Genomic DNA, 18,841 nt, shown 5'->3' on the forward strand with positions numbered 1-18,841 from the left:
AACCCCATATATTCATTTTTTGTTGAAATCATAAAAAGTATAATTTTGGACCCCAGCTTGGACCAACTTGAAAACTGGGCCCATAATCAAAAATCTAAATACATGTTTAGATTCAGCATACCAAAGAAACCCAAGAATTCAATTTTTGTTAAAATCAAACAAAGTTTAATTTTGGACCTTTTGGACCGTAATGTAGACCAATTTAAAAAAACAGGACCCAAAATTAAAAATCTAAAAACATGGTTAGATTTGGTATATTAAAGAACCCCAATAATTCAATTTTTGATGAAATCAAACAAAGTTTAATTTTGGGCCCTTTTGACCTCAATATGAACCAATTTGATAGCGGGCCCACAAATAAAAAATCTAAATACATGGTTAGATTCAGCACATCAAAGAACCCCATATATTCAATTTTTGTTGAAATCAAACAAAGTTTAATTTTGGACCCCAATTTGGACCAACTTGATAACTGGGTCAAAAATCAAAAATCTAAATACATGATTAGATTCAGCATATCAAAGAACCCCATATATTCAATTTTAGTTGAAATCAAACAAAGATTTAATTTTGGACCCCAATTTGGACCAACTTGATAACTGGGTCAAAAATCAAAAATCTAAACACATGTTTAGATTCAGCATATCAAAGAACCCCAAGAATTCAATTTTTGTTAAAATCAAACAAAGTTTAATTTTGGACCCTTTGGACCTTAATGTAGACCAATTAAAAAAACAGGACCCAAAATTAAAAATCTAAATACACGGTTAGATTTGGCATATCAAAGAACCCCAATAATTCAATTTTTGATGAAATCAAACAAAGTTTAATTTTGGACCCTTTTGACCTCAATATGAACCAATTTGATAGTGGGGCCCACAAATAAAAAATCTAAATACATGGTTAGATTCAGCATATCAAAGAACCCCATATATTCAATTTTTGTTGAAATCAAACAAAGTTTAATTTTGGACCCCAATTTGGACCAACTTGAAAACTGGGCCAAAAATCAAAAATCTAAATACATGTTTAGATTCAGCATATCAAAGAACCCCATATATTCAATTTTGTTAAAATTCAAACAAAGTTTAATTTTGGACCCTTTGGACCTTAATGTAGACCAATTTGAAAACTGGACCCAAAATTAAAAATTTAAATACACAGTTAGATTCGGCATAACAAATAAATAAAGTGGTCAAAGATTTTACAAATCTAATGTGCCATACTGTGCAATTAAAGATTACTTCTTGAAATTTTTCAATATTTGAAATTTGAAAAAAAATAATATTTGAAGAATAATTCTTTTTAATTTCTGAAATCTGAAATGAGAAAAAATTGACCCCCCACAATTTCTTTTTACCCCCCCCCCCCCCCCCCTTTTTTTCCCCAAATAAATTCTTTCCCTCAAGATATGGTCATAATCTCAATTCAAATTTCCAATGGAGTTTGCAACCATAATTACCCATTTAAATTTACCATAGTGCTAACTTAATCTATTTTATAATAGAATTTAAAATATAGTGTCAAATCTTTCATATGGATTTTTATGAAAAAAAGATGCAACATTTGCAGATATTTTTACTGGTCTTTCTTTATAAATATGCATTTCTTTAAACATAATTTAAAAGCAGTGTAAGGGAAGTAACCAAAACGTTGTATTTGTATTACCTCCCTTACACTGTTTTAAATTATCTTAATTGTTCATTAACCATTACTTTATACATAATTTAAAAGCAGTGTAAGGGAGATAATTTCAATGATGTATTTGATTTATCTCCCTTACACTGCTTTAAATTATGTTTTGTACTAAAGTATTTGGCCATTAACCAGGACAACCTTGTTTTTCCCCCTTTTTTGCCCCTAATTTCTAAACGGTTTGAGCCATAACCCCCCAAAGCAAATCCTAACCATCCCTTTGTGGTATGGAAACTTGTAGTATAATTTCAGAGAGATCCATACACCGTTCCACAGTTGTTGTCTGGAAATTAGAAAATGCTTATTTTTGGCCCCTTTTTGGCCCCTAATTCCTTAACTGTTGGTACCATAACCCCCAAAATCAATCCCCACCTTCCTTTTGTGGTATTGAACCTTATTCTAAAGTTAGAGTGCGAAAACCAATGTGTCTTCGGACGACGACGACGCCAACGTCATACCAGTATACGACCGCAAAAATTTTTTGCGGTCGTATAAAAATTGCTGAATTTTTAGTGTCTGTTCTCTACTTAAGTTAGTCTCAACCAAATGTTATGAGACTTACACACAATGCTTATTACCACAAAACTCAGATCAAGTTCAAATTTGGGTAGTGTCACTTTTACCGTTCTTCAGTTATGTCTTTTGATAACTCTATGATATGCAAGCGGGGGCATCATCTGTGTCCACATGTGGACACTATCCACATTTATTTTTTTTAAATTTTGATACTTTACAGGGTAAACTGATTATATTGTTATTGTTTTTGTTTTTGTTTTGTTTTTATCAGTTTTTGTCTCGCCTTGACAGAGTCAAAAAGCGAGACATAGGTATGCTGTTTCCGGTGTCGGCAGCGGCGTCAACAATGTATTAGTTTGTGATTAAGTCAGTTTTGTGGGGAACCACTAGTGGTAGGTCAATGATATTTGGTATGCAGTTGTATTAGCATTGGCACATCTCATTTCCATGGAGATTATTTGGCCCTGCCCCTCAGTCGTGGTCTAATATTTTGACTTTGAAACTTTTGCTTAGTTTACATGTATTAGTTTGTAATTAGGACAGTTTCTGGGGAACCGCTAGTGGTAGATCAATGATATTTGATATGCAGTTGTATTAGCATTAGCACATCTCATTTCCATGGAGATTATTTGGCCCTGCTCCCTCAGTAGTGGTCTGTTGACTTTAAAACTTTTGCTTAGTTTACATGTATTAGTTTGTGATTAGGTCAGTTATTGGGTTACCACTAGTGGTAGGTCAATATTATTTGGTATTCAGTTATATAATCATTGGTACATCTCATTTCCTTGGTGATTATTTGATCACTCTCCTCAGTCATGGTCTATTGACCTTGAAAACTTTGCTTAGTTTACATTTATTAGTTTGTGATTAGGGCAGTTTATAGGGAATCACTAGTGGTAGATCAATGATATTTTGTATCCAGTTGTATTAGTATTGGCACATTTCATTACCATGGAGATTGTTTGGCCCCGCCCCCTCAGTCGTGGTCTATTGACTTAAAAACTTTTGCTTAGTTTACATGTATTAGTTTGTGATTAGGTCAGTTATTGGGGAACCACTAGTGGTAGTTCATTGATATTTTTTATGCATATATATATAAGCATTGGCACATCTCATTTCCATGAGATTATTTGGTCATGTACCTTCAGTCATGGTTCATTGACTTTGAATATTTTGCATAACTTACATGTTAAAGTATTGCTATTTAATTTCAACATTTGCATATTACTATCAAAATAACAAAAAGGTGAGACATATCTCTGTGTTAACAGTTTATTTGGTTTGTCTGTCTGTTTAGTTTGTTTATTTCTTGTCTTTTATTTTTTGGGGAAGGGTCCCATGTGTAGATTTATTGCATTATTATTGGTAAATAAATGTTAATATGGTCCAAAATGGAACATCATATTGAAAGAGTTTTCAATCGAAGTTAATTGATATTCTGCAAGGGATAAGGAGAGTCTCCAGTAAGGGCTTATTTTGGCCTAAAACTTGAAGTACATCTGATGAAAGATTTTTGACATTTTTTAACACTTAAGTGTCTACTTCAGTTGGTTCAATTAGTTTATGTAAAATATTTGAACTGATTTGGTCATTAAAGACACATAAATTCAAGCTTAAATATGAAAAATCTATCAAATATGCCAGAAAACGTCATTTTTCAGATGGTTTTTGTCTAAAATGGAAGTGGCCGCATTCGTGTTAAGTCGTGTAAAGGAAGAAGACAGGCATTGCAAAACAATAGACAATATCATAGGTAAAGGAAGAAAACAGATATTGTAAAACAATAGACAATATCATAGGTAAAGAAAGAAGACATGTATTGTAAAACAATAGACAATATCATAGGTAAATGAAGAAGACAGATATTGTAAAACAATAGACAATATCATAGGTAAAGGAAGAAGACAGATATTGTAAAACAATAGACAATATCATAGGTAAAGGAAGAAGACATGTATTGTAAAACAATAGACAATATCATATAGGTAAAGGAAGAAGACAGATATTGTAAAACAATAGACAGTATCATAAGTAAAGGAAGAAAACAGATATTGTAAAACAATAGACAATATCATAGGTAAAGAAAGAAGACATGTATTGTGAAACAATAGACAATATCATATGGGTAAAGGAAGAAGACAGATATTGTAAAACGATAGACAATATCATAGGTAAAGGAAGAAAACAGATATTGTAAAACAATAGACAATATCATAGGTAAAGGAAGAAGACATGTATTGTAAAACAATAGATAATATCATAGGTAAAGGAAGAAGACATGTATTGTAAAACAATAGACAATATCATATAGGTAAAGGAAGAAGACATGTATTGTAAACCAATAGACAATATCAGGTAAAGGAAGAAGACAGATATTGTAAAACAGTAGACAATATCATAGGTAAAGGAAGAAGACAGGTATTGTAAATTAATAGACAATATCATAGGTAAAGGAAGAAGACATGTATTGTAAAACAATTGACAATATCATATAGGTAAAGGAAGAAGACAGATATTGTAAAACAATAGACAGTATCATAGGTAAAGGAAGAAGACATGTATTGTAAAACAATAGACAATATCATAGGTAAAGGAAGAAAACAGATATTGTAAAACAATAGACAATATCATAGGTAAAGAAAGAAGACATGTATTGTGAAACAATAGACAATATCATATAGGTAAAGGAAGAAGACATGTATTGTAAAACAATAGACAATATCATAGGTAAAGGAAGAAGACATGTATTGTAAAACAATAGACAATATCATATAGGTAAAGGAAGAAGACAGATATTGTAAAACAATAGACAATATCATAGGTAAAGGAAGAAGACAGATATTGTAAAACAGTAGACAATATCATAGGTAAAGGAAGAAGACAGGTATTGTAAATTAATAGACAATATCATAGGTAAAGGAAGAAGACATGTATTGTAAAACAATTGACAATATCATATAGGTAAAGGAAGAAGACAGATATTGTAAAACAATAGACAGTATCATAGGTAAAGGAAGAAGACATGTATTGTAAAACAATAGACAATATCATAGGTAAAGGAAGAAAACAGATATTGTAAAACAATAGACAATATCATAGGTAAAGAAAGAAGACATGTATTGTGAAACAATAGACAATATCATAGGTAAAGGAAGAAAACAGATATTGTAAAACAATAGACAATATCATAGGTAAAGAAAGAAGACAGGTATTGTGAAACAATAGACAATATCATAGGTAAAGGAAGAAGACATGTATTGTAAAACAATAGACAATATCATAGGTAAAGGAAGAAAACAGATATTGTAAAACAATAGACAATATCTAAGGTAAAGGAAGAAAACAGATATTGTAAACCAATAGACAATATCATAGGTAAAGGAAGAAGACAGGTATTGTAAATTAATAGACAATATCATAGGTAAAGGAAGAAGACATGTATTGTAAAACAATAGACAATTTCATAGGTAAAGGAAGAAAACAGATATTGTAAAACAATTGACAATATCATAGGTAAAGGAAGAAGACAGATATTGTGAAACAATAGACAATATCATATGGGTAAAGGAAGAAGACAGATATTGTAAAACAATAGACAATATCATAGGTAAAGGAAGAAGACAGGTATTGTGAAACAATAGACAATATCATATGGGTAAAGGAAGAAGACAGATATTGTAAAACAATAGACAATATCATAGGTAAAGGAAGAAAACAGATATTGTAAAACAATAGACAATATCATAGGTAAAGGAAGAAGACATGTATTGTAAAACAATAGACAATATCATCGGTAAATGAAGAAAACAGATATTGTAAAACAATAGACAATATCATAGGTAAAGAAAGAAGACATGTATTGTGATACAAAATAGACAATATCATATGGGTAAAGGAAGAAGACAGATATTGTAAAACAATAGACAATATCTAAGGTAAAGGAAGAAAACAGATATTGTAAAACAATTGACAATATCATAGGTAAAGGAAGAAGACATGTATTGTAAAACAATAGACAATATCATCGGTAAATGAAGAAGACAGATATTGTGAAACAATAGACAATATCATATGGGTAAAGGAAGAAGACAGATATTGTAAAACAATAGACAATATCATAGGTAAAGGAAGAAAACAGATATTGTAAAACAATAGACAATATCATAGGTAAAGGAAGAAGACATGTATTGTAAAACAATAGACAATATCATCGGTAAATGAAGAAAACAGATATTGTAAAACAATAGACAATATCATAGGTAAAGAAAGAAGACATGTATTGTGATACAAAATAGACAATATCATATGGGTAAAGGAAGAAGACAGATATTGTAAAACAATAGACAATATCTAAGGTAAAGGAAGAAAACAGATATTGTAAAACAATTGACAATATCATAGGTAAAGGAAGAAGACATGTATTGTAAAACAATAGACAATATCATCGGTAAATGAAGAAGACAGATATTGTAAAACAGTAGACAATATCATAGGTAAAGGAAGAAAACAGATATTGTAAAACAATTGACAATATCATAGGTAAAGAAAGAAGACATGTATTGTAAAACAATAGACAATATCATATGGGTAAAGGAAGAAGACAGATATTGTAAAACAATAGACAATATCATAGGTAAAGAAAGAAGACATGTATTGTAAAACAATAGACAATATCATAGGTAAAGGAAGAAGACAGGTATTGTAAAACAATAGACAATATCATATGGGTAAAGGAAGAAAACAGATATTGTAAAGCAATAGACAATATCATAGGTAAAGAAAGAAGACATGTATTGTAAAACAATAGACAATATCATATAGGTAAAGGAAGAAAACATGTATTGTAAAACAATAGACAATATCATAGGTAAAGGAGAAAAATGATATTGTAAAACAATAGACAATATCATAGGTAAAGGAAGAAAACAGGTATTGTAAAACAATAGACTAGAGATAAAGGAGGTAGATAAACCCTAGTCAGGAATTCATTAATAATAATAGTATAATAAGGAAGTCTGCCTTTAATAAACAAACGGATTGGGGTTAACTCAATTGTAAAAAGAAACCCCACTCAAAAAGAGAAATTATGTTCTAAATAGAAAAAAATCTTATGAGAGAGACTTTTGTAGAATCTGAGTCAAATTATTATGTGTTCTTTCTTTTTATACAATGATCATCATATTTTATGAAACGATAGTGAGAGCTAAACCAGTTTTAGATTCCAGAACGAGAAATTGCATATTGTGTAAAACGTACAAAATTAAAAAGTTTAACACGGTTGATCTTTGAGGTTGAGGGTAACATTCAATAATTGAAAATTACACAAATGTGTAAATGTTTTCTGAGACAATTTAAGCCATTAAAAGTTCATTAAAACTTAACATTTTTTGAAACCCGGTTTCGAAAATGAACTTGTTTAGGAGTTCCCAATACACAATTGTTTTATGGAGTTGGGCCGCCATAACTATCGCTAAAAGAGACATTTGACATGAAAGTTTTGCTCCATTTGCAATTTTTGTATCCCTAAAAGTGATTGAACCCCTCACTCAGAGACAATATGTCTCTGCCTCACTGAAACATCTATTAAAATAAATGGCAAGAGTTCCGAATTACACCCTTCTGAGATATTTTCTGCACGAAATAAAATCATTCTTCTTAACGTGTTCATTGTTAGATCACGCCAACACTCTCTTTTACTCTTACAATTGGAAGCAGTTTGTGTGCCGCTCCTCTTCTGTAACGGTAAAAACCACAACTTCATTAAATATGACCTGTTAGTACTCATTATGCATTCATATTTCCTTTCTGAACAATTTAACGAGTTCAGATATCAGTAAAGCAAATGAAAAATATAGTGTTATAACTATTCCACAGTTCACAGTTCAACGTAAAATGTTTAGGCTTTGGAAAGATTTTGATCGAAAACGTGCAAAAAATTGTACAACAATTCAGCAGCAAATTGCGGGTTTACTGCCACTTTTCTCTCATTTTCATTTTTTGGTAATGATATCGATTATTCACAAAGATGATTTTCAGTGAATTTTAGAAAAGGAAAAATTGAACACATCTGTATTGTTTTCATTTTGATTATTTATGTAACGTTATGTATCTATATTTTCTTAGTGTCTTCGTTTTTGCTTACTTGGCTCGAAGGGGAATGTGAGCTATTGGCAATCGCATCACTAGCATCCGTCGTCGTCTGTCCGTCCGTCCGTCCGTCCGTCCGTCCGTCGCAGTTACTTAAAAACAATCTCCTCTGAAAATAGGCCAAATGTGTCCAACCTCATTCTGAATGTTCCTTAAGGAAACTAGTTTTGTCTCGCCTGCGACAAAAGTAGCAAAATTCGAGACATAGGGATTACAATCAGGCGGCGGCGGCGGTGTAAACTATTTATTTAAAGCTTTTATATTTCAGAACGTAGAAGACCTGGATGCTTCATAGCTTGTATGCAGCACATGCACTTGTCTCAGAATTTGTTTTTATATATACCTTAATATATTAAGGTATATAGAAGGGAAAAAAATTCTGAGACAAGTGCCTGTGGTATGCAGATACCTTATGTTACGAAGTTTCCGTCTGGCATATGTCCATTGTCCTTGATCTCATTTTCATGGTTCAGCGACTGTTTGAAAAGAGTATTTTTGTCATGTGAATTTCTCGCTTATTATGAGTAATAGGATAACTATATTTGGTATATGGGTTTCTTGCAAAGTCTACATGTCCGTCAGACAGGGTTCACCCGACGTCGACCTCATTTCATGGATCAGTGATCAAGGTTAAAGTTTGGTGGTTAAGTCCGTATCTCAGATACTATAAGCAATAGTTCAACTATATTTGGTGTATGGAATAATTGTAAGGTGAACATGTATGTCTGTCAGGGTTTATATAACCTTGGCATCATTTTCATGGTTCATTGGTCAATGTTAATTTTCTAATTTATCGGGAACATTAAGCAAAATGTCAACTATACTTCATGTGTGGAATGATTGTAAGGTGAACATCTGACCTTGACCTCATTTTCATGGTTCATTGGTCAATGTTTTTTTAAATTTATCAGGTACAGTAAGCAAAAGGTCGACTATACTTCATGTGTGGAATGATTGTAAGGTGAACATCTGACCTTGACCTCATTTTCATTGTTCATTGGTCAATGTTATTTTTTTAATTTATCAGGTACATTAAGCAAAAGGTCAACTATACTTGATGCATGGAATGATTGAAAGGTGAAATTGTCTGTCTGGCAGGGTTCATTTGACCTTGACCCCATCGTTATTATTCAACCATGATTAAACATAAGCAGGCGAGACATTTCAGCGTGTGCACTGTTGTTAAAATTGTTCTTCAAACTTGATCTCTTAAAATCTGCTTAATTAAACTCTATGACGGTTTGACGAGGTTATTGGTGTCTGAAAAACTTAAACCTTAGACTGTATCTGAATGTTACTGCAAACAAAATGTAAGTTAATTTATCAGTAAAAGAAGGTTTGACAAAGATGCCTTGAACAAACTTTTACCACTGACTGGACCTAAATGTTGACGACGACGTCGACAACGGAATGTAGATCGCTATATTTAATATATATATTTGTTGCATCCGCGACAAAAATGTATCCTGGAATTTGATCCAGCAGCAATTTCGCAGCATAGACGCTGTTGTAAAAAACACAAACATGGGTTAAACTGCACTTTTTTACTTATATTTAAAAACGTAAAGAAAAAAGTGTCAAAAATAAACAGCAGATAAAGATACGATGTGATTTTTAGAAAAATTTGACAACATACATTTGTATTTTGAAGTATTGTCTTGAAATGCATTTTTTTAGCAAATTTAGCCGTATGTTGATATTATTTGGAAAACTGTTATAGATCGAAACAAACTTGAAGTTGTAAACATGACCGGATCAATAAGATCTACAAATAAATCAACATGGCCGAAATCGTCAAATGACCAATAAACGGACTTAGACTGATTGCCATTGAGTACGATGTTTACCCTTTTTGCAGAAATAACATCGGGTAGAGAGAATTTTCAAGTAGTGAAAATGATCAGCAAAATAAGATCTACGTAATTGATATGGTTGAAATAGTCCACCAACTCCTTATAGGAGTTATTGCCACTGAAAGACGATATTCCCCCATTTTTGCCGTTTTTTTGTTTGTTTTTGTTTGGCAGAAACTATACTAGCAAGAAAGAAGCAAATACGTCAACATGGCCGAAATCGTAAATTGAACCCTTTCAGGAATTATTGCACATTTTTTAAAATGAAAAATGACTTTTACCCAATTTTAGCAGAAATTATAAAAGATGTAAAAAATATTGTTCAAATAGTAAAATTGTTCAACACAGTAAGATCTATAAATAAGTGAATAGGATAGAAATTGCCAACCAACTCCTTGTAGGAGTTATTGAAACTGGATGACTATTTTTCCCCTTTTGCAATTTTTTATAGAAAACTCAGTATAGTACGGTGATTACCTCTATTTGGTAAAATGATCAGAAATAAGAATAAATAAACTAGACCGAAATCGTCAATTAATTCTTTATAGGAGTTATTGCCCTTGAAAGATGATTTTCATCCATTTTTAGGTGTTTTATGCATGTACTATAATAGATTAGTAGAAACTGTAAACTGCACATATGACCCGCAATACAAGATCCCGTGACAAAAATGCCAATATGACAGATGCCATTTGATGAATTCTTACAGGCATTGTTGCACTTAAAATAACGATGTTTGACCTACTTCAGGCTCTTAGGAGCCTCTTATTGTATACATTTGGAAGATCTTTGGACATCAAAACGTTTTTTCTAATATAAAACAGGTGTGCGACTACTCAAACTATCTTGTGTAATCAGAATCAAACAAATATTTGTTTGCCTAAGAAAAATTAATAACTCGGAGACTTCCGATTTGAGATATGCCCATTTAAACATAAAAAAAATCTTCATTTATAAAGTTCGAAAAATCATAATAATCAGGTGCGGATCCACTGAGGATTTCGAAAAAGGGGAGCCCCTGACAAGCTAACGTTTTGATTGATACTTGTTAAAAGTATATAAGCATTTATCATATATGCAGCTCCATAAAGGGGGCGGGTCCCCTGCCTCCTCCTAAATTCGCCTCTGATAATGTTGTCCATCATGAAATGTGAAATTGAAAACGTATATACATGTTTAAAAATTGAATCAACAAATGGACCCTGCGACTACTCGATTGATTTAGTTGTAGGTGGAATACGATACTCCAACAATACTGGTGCTTTGATCGAGTTACTATACACATGCTATATATATATAGTATACAGATTGAATTGAGTCGGATCATTTTCAGTTTTACTGTTGTACAAGGTTGGTAAAGCTCTTATGAATAATACAACAGGTAAAATAAAATTTTCTTAAAACCTTCAATGTTTTTTCTTTAGTTTAATGTTTCCTGTTTTAAATGCGTATTTATTCTGTAATTCATGTCACGAGATTCAAAGTAGAGCAATATAAAACACACCTTATTCAAATTACACCTAACGGAGAAACTTGTATTACTGACACTTTAAACACACCAATTGACTTTTCATTATTTAAATGCCAGGTAGAGAAATCACCCGAATGCTTACAATGATACAATTGTAAAAGTGTATTCCTTTTCTATCGAAAAGATGTATTAGATACATTATTGTATCCATTTCCATCTGACACCAAAGGGGCGCTTCGGCAGGGGAAGGAGAATCATATTTGCCCTTCTTATAAACAAGCCTCTTCATTTCTGTGGATGTTCAAGTTGATTTAAGTAAAAAATTTAAATATATTCTTTTTATTATATTTATTTAGCGGTCATCTATACAATTTAAAAAGCAAGCATATTGACTTAACTAGACTGTTAAAAGCTTCGTTGGGAAAATAATAGACTATCAAAACCGTGTTTATTTTATAAAATTCCTAACGCGGTTTCCTATCCGTTATTTTTAAATGAATTAAAAATGTAAAAGATAAATATGGCATATAAGTAATGGTCGAAGAAATATGAAAGAAGAAAGAACCACCTTTATATAACAATTCGTAGACACAATATTTATTTTGTTAATCTCTTCGGACAAAATTGCCGTTGAAGGGACATGCAGAACAACACAAAACCTTTCAGCAGAACTAAACTATTCAACGCAGTTTTACAATAATTAAAGCTATTTCATCATTCATGGTGTAAAATGTATTAGACATTTTTTTAATTTCAGCGAAAATGTATATCAAACAGAAGAAAGTGCAACTTGTATAACAATAGGCAGATACAGCATATTTTTTGTTTAATATCCTCCTTGGCCCCGAAAGTGTGATTGAAGGGACATGCACAAATAAAACAGATCTAAATAATATTCTTTCAAAATAACTCTTAACTATTCAACACCATTTTTACTAGTGAATTAAATGTATTTCATCTTGAACAGTCTTAAATCACAGGCACTTCATTGTCTCTGGAAAAAAATCACCTGACAAGTATGTGCTAAATAATGTATTGTTAAATATGTAGAATTATGATAAATAAGTCAACTGATCCAGAGACATATACATGTATACACATATTTGTATAATTGTGTTACATATATTTTTGTATTATTTTTTTAGTGTCAATTCTGATCCTTCAGGGCAGACTTCAAGTGCTCTTCACGTCTGAACTTTAAACGACGATTTCTTTTCTTTCCATTTCATTCCAATTTATCTCTCTTTTTTACAACTTTTTTTAAATTCACAAGATTGATTCAAATTGACTGGCATTAAATCCGGATAGACTTAAACATTAATAATTTGATTTTCAAATTAGGCCCTCAACATGTATATATATTGTAAACAAAATAATCACATTAGAACTAATAAAAACAGTGTTGTACTGTTTATACAAAGGTGATACCATATTAAGAGTATTGTGCAACATTAATTTATTCTTACCTGACCATGTCATTTTTTGGCACTTTTTACACCTTACTTTTACACACATCCTTTAACTTGTCACACACATTCTCTAAATCCAACCCAGCCAAGATCGCATCTCCATCAAGATCATAATATAGAACGCCCTGAAAAATTACCTGTATCAGACAGGTGCAAATAGCAAAACGCCTTACAAATGTGATCGAGTGATCCTTACCTAGATATTTTCCTCCTTTCGAGGAACACCATCGGGAGCTGGTTTTGATTGATCCAAGTGCATATTCGAAGTTATTTTCACATGGCAGCAGGCCAAAGACCATAATTTATCACCTTTATTACGAATATATACTTGACAACACAAATAACGCACCACATCTTACCATTTAAATTAAGTTTCAACATTTCTGGTTTTAGCTACAAATTTGTAGAAATGTATTATATTTAAATCATAACCTTCAAATTAATGCAGAATTACAGGGAAATTTTCATTTTAGTGGCGACAATGAAGATTTAAACCTCAAAAGTAAAAAATCAAAAGTCTCAGAAAAGTCAATTTACAATAGGTCATTAGACAAGAATTGGATTATGAAACTGAAAACCAAAATCATATTCGTTGTTGTCTGATGAAAAGTTACACACGACTTTAGTTTTCACAAATTTGGCAACATTATTTTATTTTTTTATAACAAATGTGTTTTTTGAGATGCCAAAAATGAAAATTAAGAAAATTCTCATTTTAAGCTAATGGAGGGGTGCGTTTCTTTTGTTGTTGAGTATAGTTACCTTTAATTATAATGTTTTTATAGGTTTGAAATAAAAGAAGATAATTGAAATACATTTTTGGATGAATTATTTTATCTGATATATTAATGGGAGGAGTGATTAAGCCAGGTGCAAAAAGGTAACATTTTTATAGTTTTCGGAACTTCTCTTGACTTTTCCATACAGTATGGATGTGTATGGGCTAAATTTGTGAGCTGTAAAGGTTGAATTTCTCTAAATGTAGGATATATTTTGAGACATGTACTGTACATAACACACACAAAAGATTGTTCAAAATAACATGGTGTGATTTTTTAATAAGACTAAACGGTATAAAGAACTATCAGGGAAATTAATTATGGTCTATGGCCAGAATCACGATTATATCAACAATTCTACATCATAAGTTAGAAGATAGATACTTTTTCCCCCAAATAAGCATAAGCGGCTAATGATAATTTCAATGCAACAAATTTAAGATTCGGGATTTAAATGTGATAAATTATTCTAACTTAACATGTGAATTAGATCCTTTGAGTATGTACGAATTCTGACATACTTAATAAGATGTAAAGCTATAGGCTATACAGCCTTTCATACAATTATATGACAGTCACTATTTACTTGCAGGTTTTGTATATTTCTTAGAAAGTGTGATATGTGGTATACCAATACATGAATGATGTTAAAAACTTATGAAAGAGGGAAATCCAAGTATTGAACGTCGGTGATGTTATTAGAGAGTCTGGATGGGGTTTCCTTCATATCTGTATTCTTTAAATTTTTATGCCATTTTTCACTATTCTTTATACTTTTTGCCCATAATTTTTTATTCTTTATATTTTAGCACCTCATGATTCTCTATTTTTATTTTTTTGTCCATTTTTCTCTCTTTATATTTTTTGCCCATTATTCTCTATCAGTCTGTAAACCCCCATGGCCACACCCTCGTATTATGCCATGTTATTAATATTTCGTGGTCAGTAGAGTTTTAAATTAAGTTTATTATAATCACTTTATCTTTTAACATTTCTTTACAAAAAGTTGAGATGTAGCATTTATATTCAAGTTAGAAATTTCCGGTTTAAAACCACAGAGCTATTTATTCAGCAATGGGTTTCTCATTTGTAGAACAGGTTGGTTGCGATAAATAACGGTTGTTATGTTGCAAAATTAAATCCTTAGGCCACCATTAAAAAATTCTTGTTTGATGTTGCCAATCCGTGCCTTGTATGGTTGGGTAGGTAGGAATTTTTTTTATGGCCAACAACATAAGGGGCTACCATTTGATTTTTAGTGAGGGGCTAGGATGAAATTTGAAAAAAAGGCAGGACAGGAGTTTTTGTTAAAAAAAAAAAGGCAGGATGAGCAACTTGGAAAAAAAAAGACAGGATGACAATTTATGTAAAAAAAGTCAGGATAAACTAATAAAAAAAAGGCAGGACAGAATAGAGTTAAAAATAAAAAAACCAGGACACAATTTTTAATCTTAGCCCCCCCCCCCCCTACAAAACAAATGGTAGCTCCCTTACATGTTTTAGACAAGAAACGACGTAAGCCTGAGCAGGAAAAAACCTTCAACAAAAAAAATTGAACCGACTTGTGCCATAATTTTTTTTCTGGTAGGCTGATTTAAGGTGCATGGGTAGGTAGGCAACAACAAACAATCTAAATTTTATGTTTGGCATCATTAATTTACGCAAATAGCAGACACAAATACAAATATGTTTTCTGTTATATATTTGAGATTGTATGCAAGTTTTACATTGACGAAAAAGCGACTTCCAAACATTTCAGAAAACAAAGTTGTTCATCAGCTTTTTGAAGTAAATTGTGTGTATTCGTATCATAATTTTATATTTTACGGTATGTCCGATTCGAGGTTTATGAAAGTTTGTGCATACTAGACTGCAATTTGTTCCTGTGCTCAGTTAACATGTAAATAAGCAAAATTAAATATGCCACGGCATTTTTAACAATGGATACTTTCCAACATTGTAGACTAAGATATAAGATCATATAACTCGATCATGTCAAAAACCTCTTTTTTGTTGATCTAGTATTGCTGATATTTTTTTCTGTTTACAGTTCCTTTTTATCTTCTATAGCATTTGCCCAAAACACAAAAAGGGTAAACAATTGCCATTGAAGAGCAATACGAGTCAACTAACGATTCGTCAAAATTTGACTTATTTGTAGATATTGTCTTGCTTATCATTATTGCTATTTAAAGTGTATACCTATCTTTTATAGTTTTCAAGATCATAGGCAATAACGCAAAAATTCACGGCCGGTAAAAATCGTATATTGAAGAGCAATTTCCTCAATAAGGAAATCCAATGACGATTTTGGCCATGTTGACTTATTTGTAGATCTTGTATTGGTGATCGTTTTACATTTTTCTACTGCTGACTTTCATATTTCTTGTTGGTCCAGTTTCTTCTTATTTGCTTTTTATATTGGCTTTTAATTGCACTGAACATATCACTTCGGCAGCAACTAAGTTTACCCCAGGTTTTGGTGACATCCATGTCGCTCAATCTTAAGATGTTGTCTGTGTAGTGTTTTGGGGAATGTTCCTTTCCTGTTTATATTTGTTGTGGCATTGTTTTATACAACCACTCGGTATTGTCTTACTTGTTTTAAGCGGCGGGGTTAAACATGTTTTGTGAGATCTCAACCCAACCCTTATACCTCTATTCAATGTAGAATAAACAAAAGCACAGCAATACGCACAGTAAAACTCAGTTTAACAGAAGTCCGAGTCCGATGTCAGAATAGGTAACAAAAGAAACTAAGCAAAATGACAATGATACATAAATTAACAAGGGACTACTAGCAGTTACTGATATGCCAGCTCCAGACTTCAATTAAACTGATTGAAAGATTATTTCTTCATCATATGAAAATAAAGCACAATCCTTCCCGTTAGGGGTTTAGTATCATACCATCATAAAATATATGAGAAGAACATAACCCGTATCATGCCAACAACTGGTTTTAGAACAAATGTGTTTATTTACGATGCAAAGATCCTTTTAGTGAATCAATATTAATAACAAAATATGCCATCTTCAATGACCTGACAACAGTATCGTAACTATATCCCTTCTGAATAAGTCGGTTTAAAGGTTTGGCTATACATATATATTCCATCTTGAATTTCAATGGTTTAAATACTAACAATGCTCGGAGGGGAAAAAAATAGTACTATTATTGCGCATTTTTATCCTGTATAAATGTGTAACAATTCACAATGGAAAACTTGAGTTGGTCATGGAAATAAATGTGACTAAGCAAGGATTGTAATGCTCCAGGGGGTATATAATAAGAACATGAATCTATAAACCAAAATTGTAATCAATATACTTTCTGCAGAGGCCTATTACAGAAACCACTTTGTTTACATCCACTTTAAACAAATTGGGCAGAGTTTGCTCTTACCCTGGCCAACCTACCAGGTATGTGTGCGTGTGTATACGTGTGTGTTAGGTTGGGTTGGGGGGGGGGGGGGGTTGGCAAATTGTCAATAAAATTGCTAAAAGATGAATGAAATAAGTTTCATTCCAATGAAACATTTTTTTACAGATACTATTTTTAGAAACAGTGACCTTGAGTTTTGACCACTTTAATTGATATACATTTCTTCCATCTGTATAAATTTCATTCTTAATCAGACAAGATAAACTCAGCTTACGATACAGAATCATAAAAGGTTGGGATGAAGGTATATTTGTTTGTTTCTATTTTGAGCTTATATTTGGTCATTCTGTTTAGAAGCCTACAAAAACTTTTGAGAGAACAGTGGTGAGAAAATACTCATGCAGAAAATCATTTTTAAACTTGTATATAAGATTTTTAAAAAAATCATAAAGTCTGTGAAAAAAAAAGAAACTCCAGTAAAGCTCAAGGTGAAATAAAAGTTTGGTGTGATAAGCATGTAAGAGATAGAAGTTTTCAACCAGATGAAATTGACTAATATCTTGTAATGCACTAGCTAGGTTCTATTGGCCACATCCATTGACAAAAAGGTCAGTGATGTGGATTATGTTGTTAATTCTCCTGGGAGCCTCAAAGAAAAATATTATGTAAAAAAAAACATCATTACATGGCAATAACTCCTTAAAGAGTCATCCAATGGTTTGGGCTAGACATTTGGCAATAACTCCTTAAAGAGTATACAATGGTTTGGGCTAGACATTTTTGTAGATCTTGTATTGCTGATCATTTTTTGCTGCTGTTAATAGTTTCTACCTATTATAGATTTTTAGAAAGTAGTTTAAAATCTTTATTAAATTATAAAACAATAGTTACACCAAATAAATTCTTCCTATTATTCTCATTTTGCTTTCTTTGAAATGAAAAGCAATCATATATTAATACACTTTTGATACACTATACTTCAAACAGTATCTACCAATCAATTATTACTTGAAAAATGCAGCTTCAGTTCAATTTTGAGCCAACTCTGACTTACAATATGCTGTTTCTTTTACCATAGGTTTATCAAATTTGGAACCAACAGTTAAAAGTTTAGCTTCAATTTAAATTTAAGACACCATCTACAGATTCTTGATGCCAAGTTTGGTTCTAATGGGCCTAGCAGTTTCAGAAGCAAAATATTAAAGTCTATTTGCCACTGCTGGTGGAGGTTTCTTCCCGGAGGGTATCACTAGCCAAGTAGTCAGCAGTTCAATGTTGACATGAATTATCATTGTTATGATCATAAAAATATATTAACTGTTTATACAACTTAGTATTTTTTCGAAATACTTAGGATTTTCTACCCCAGGGAAAAGATTACCTAAGCTGTATGTGGCAAAGCCTTTCAGACTTTTGAGTCCTCAATGCTCTTCATCTTTGTATTTTATTTGGCTTTTTTAACTTTTTTTATTCAAGCGTCAATGATGAGTCTTTTGTAGATGAAAGGCACTCTGGTGTATAAAATT

At 31.7% G+C, this 18,841-nt stretch overlaps 2 long non-coding RNA genes across 15 annotated transcripts in view; one reads left to right on the plus strand and one right to left on the minus strand.

The window, feature by feature from the left end:
- The window catches only part of LOC127707833 (uncharacterized), a 164,265-nt gene that overhangs the window by 112,588 nt on the left and 32,836 nt on the right, over window positions 1-18,841 (minus strand). The window lies entirely within an intron of this gene.
- On the plus strand, window positions 2,100-6,750 carry LOC127707874 (uncharacterized). Of its 14 annotated transcripts, none has more exons than XR_007985065.1 (7): window positions 2,100-4,010; window positions 4,103-4,288; window positions 4,753-4,844; window positions 4,893-5,032; window positions 5,219-5,494; window positions 6,147-6,209; window positions 6,304-6,464. It is a non-coding gene; the product is annotated as an uncharacterized LOC127707874 (long non-coding RNA). The 14 variants fall into 14 exon arrangements; XR_007985069.1 differs by lacking the exon at window positions 2,100-4,010 and having other exon boundaries at window positions 4,026-4,288; window positions 5,219-5,402; window positions 5,449-5,494; XR_007985066.1 differs by lacking the exon at window positions 2,100-4,010 and having other exon boundaries at window positions 4,026-4,288; window positions 5,219-5,310; window positions 5,449-5,494.

The sequence above is a fragment of the Mytilus californianus genome, unplaced genomic scaffold (assembly GCF_021869535.1).
Source record: "Mytilus californianus isolate M0D057914Y unplaced genomic scaffold, xbMytCali1.0.p SCAF_1, whole genome shotgun sequence".
NCBI lineage: Eukaryota > Metazoa > Mollusca > Bivalvia > Mytilida > Mytilidae > Mytilus > Mytilus californianus.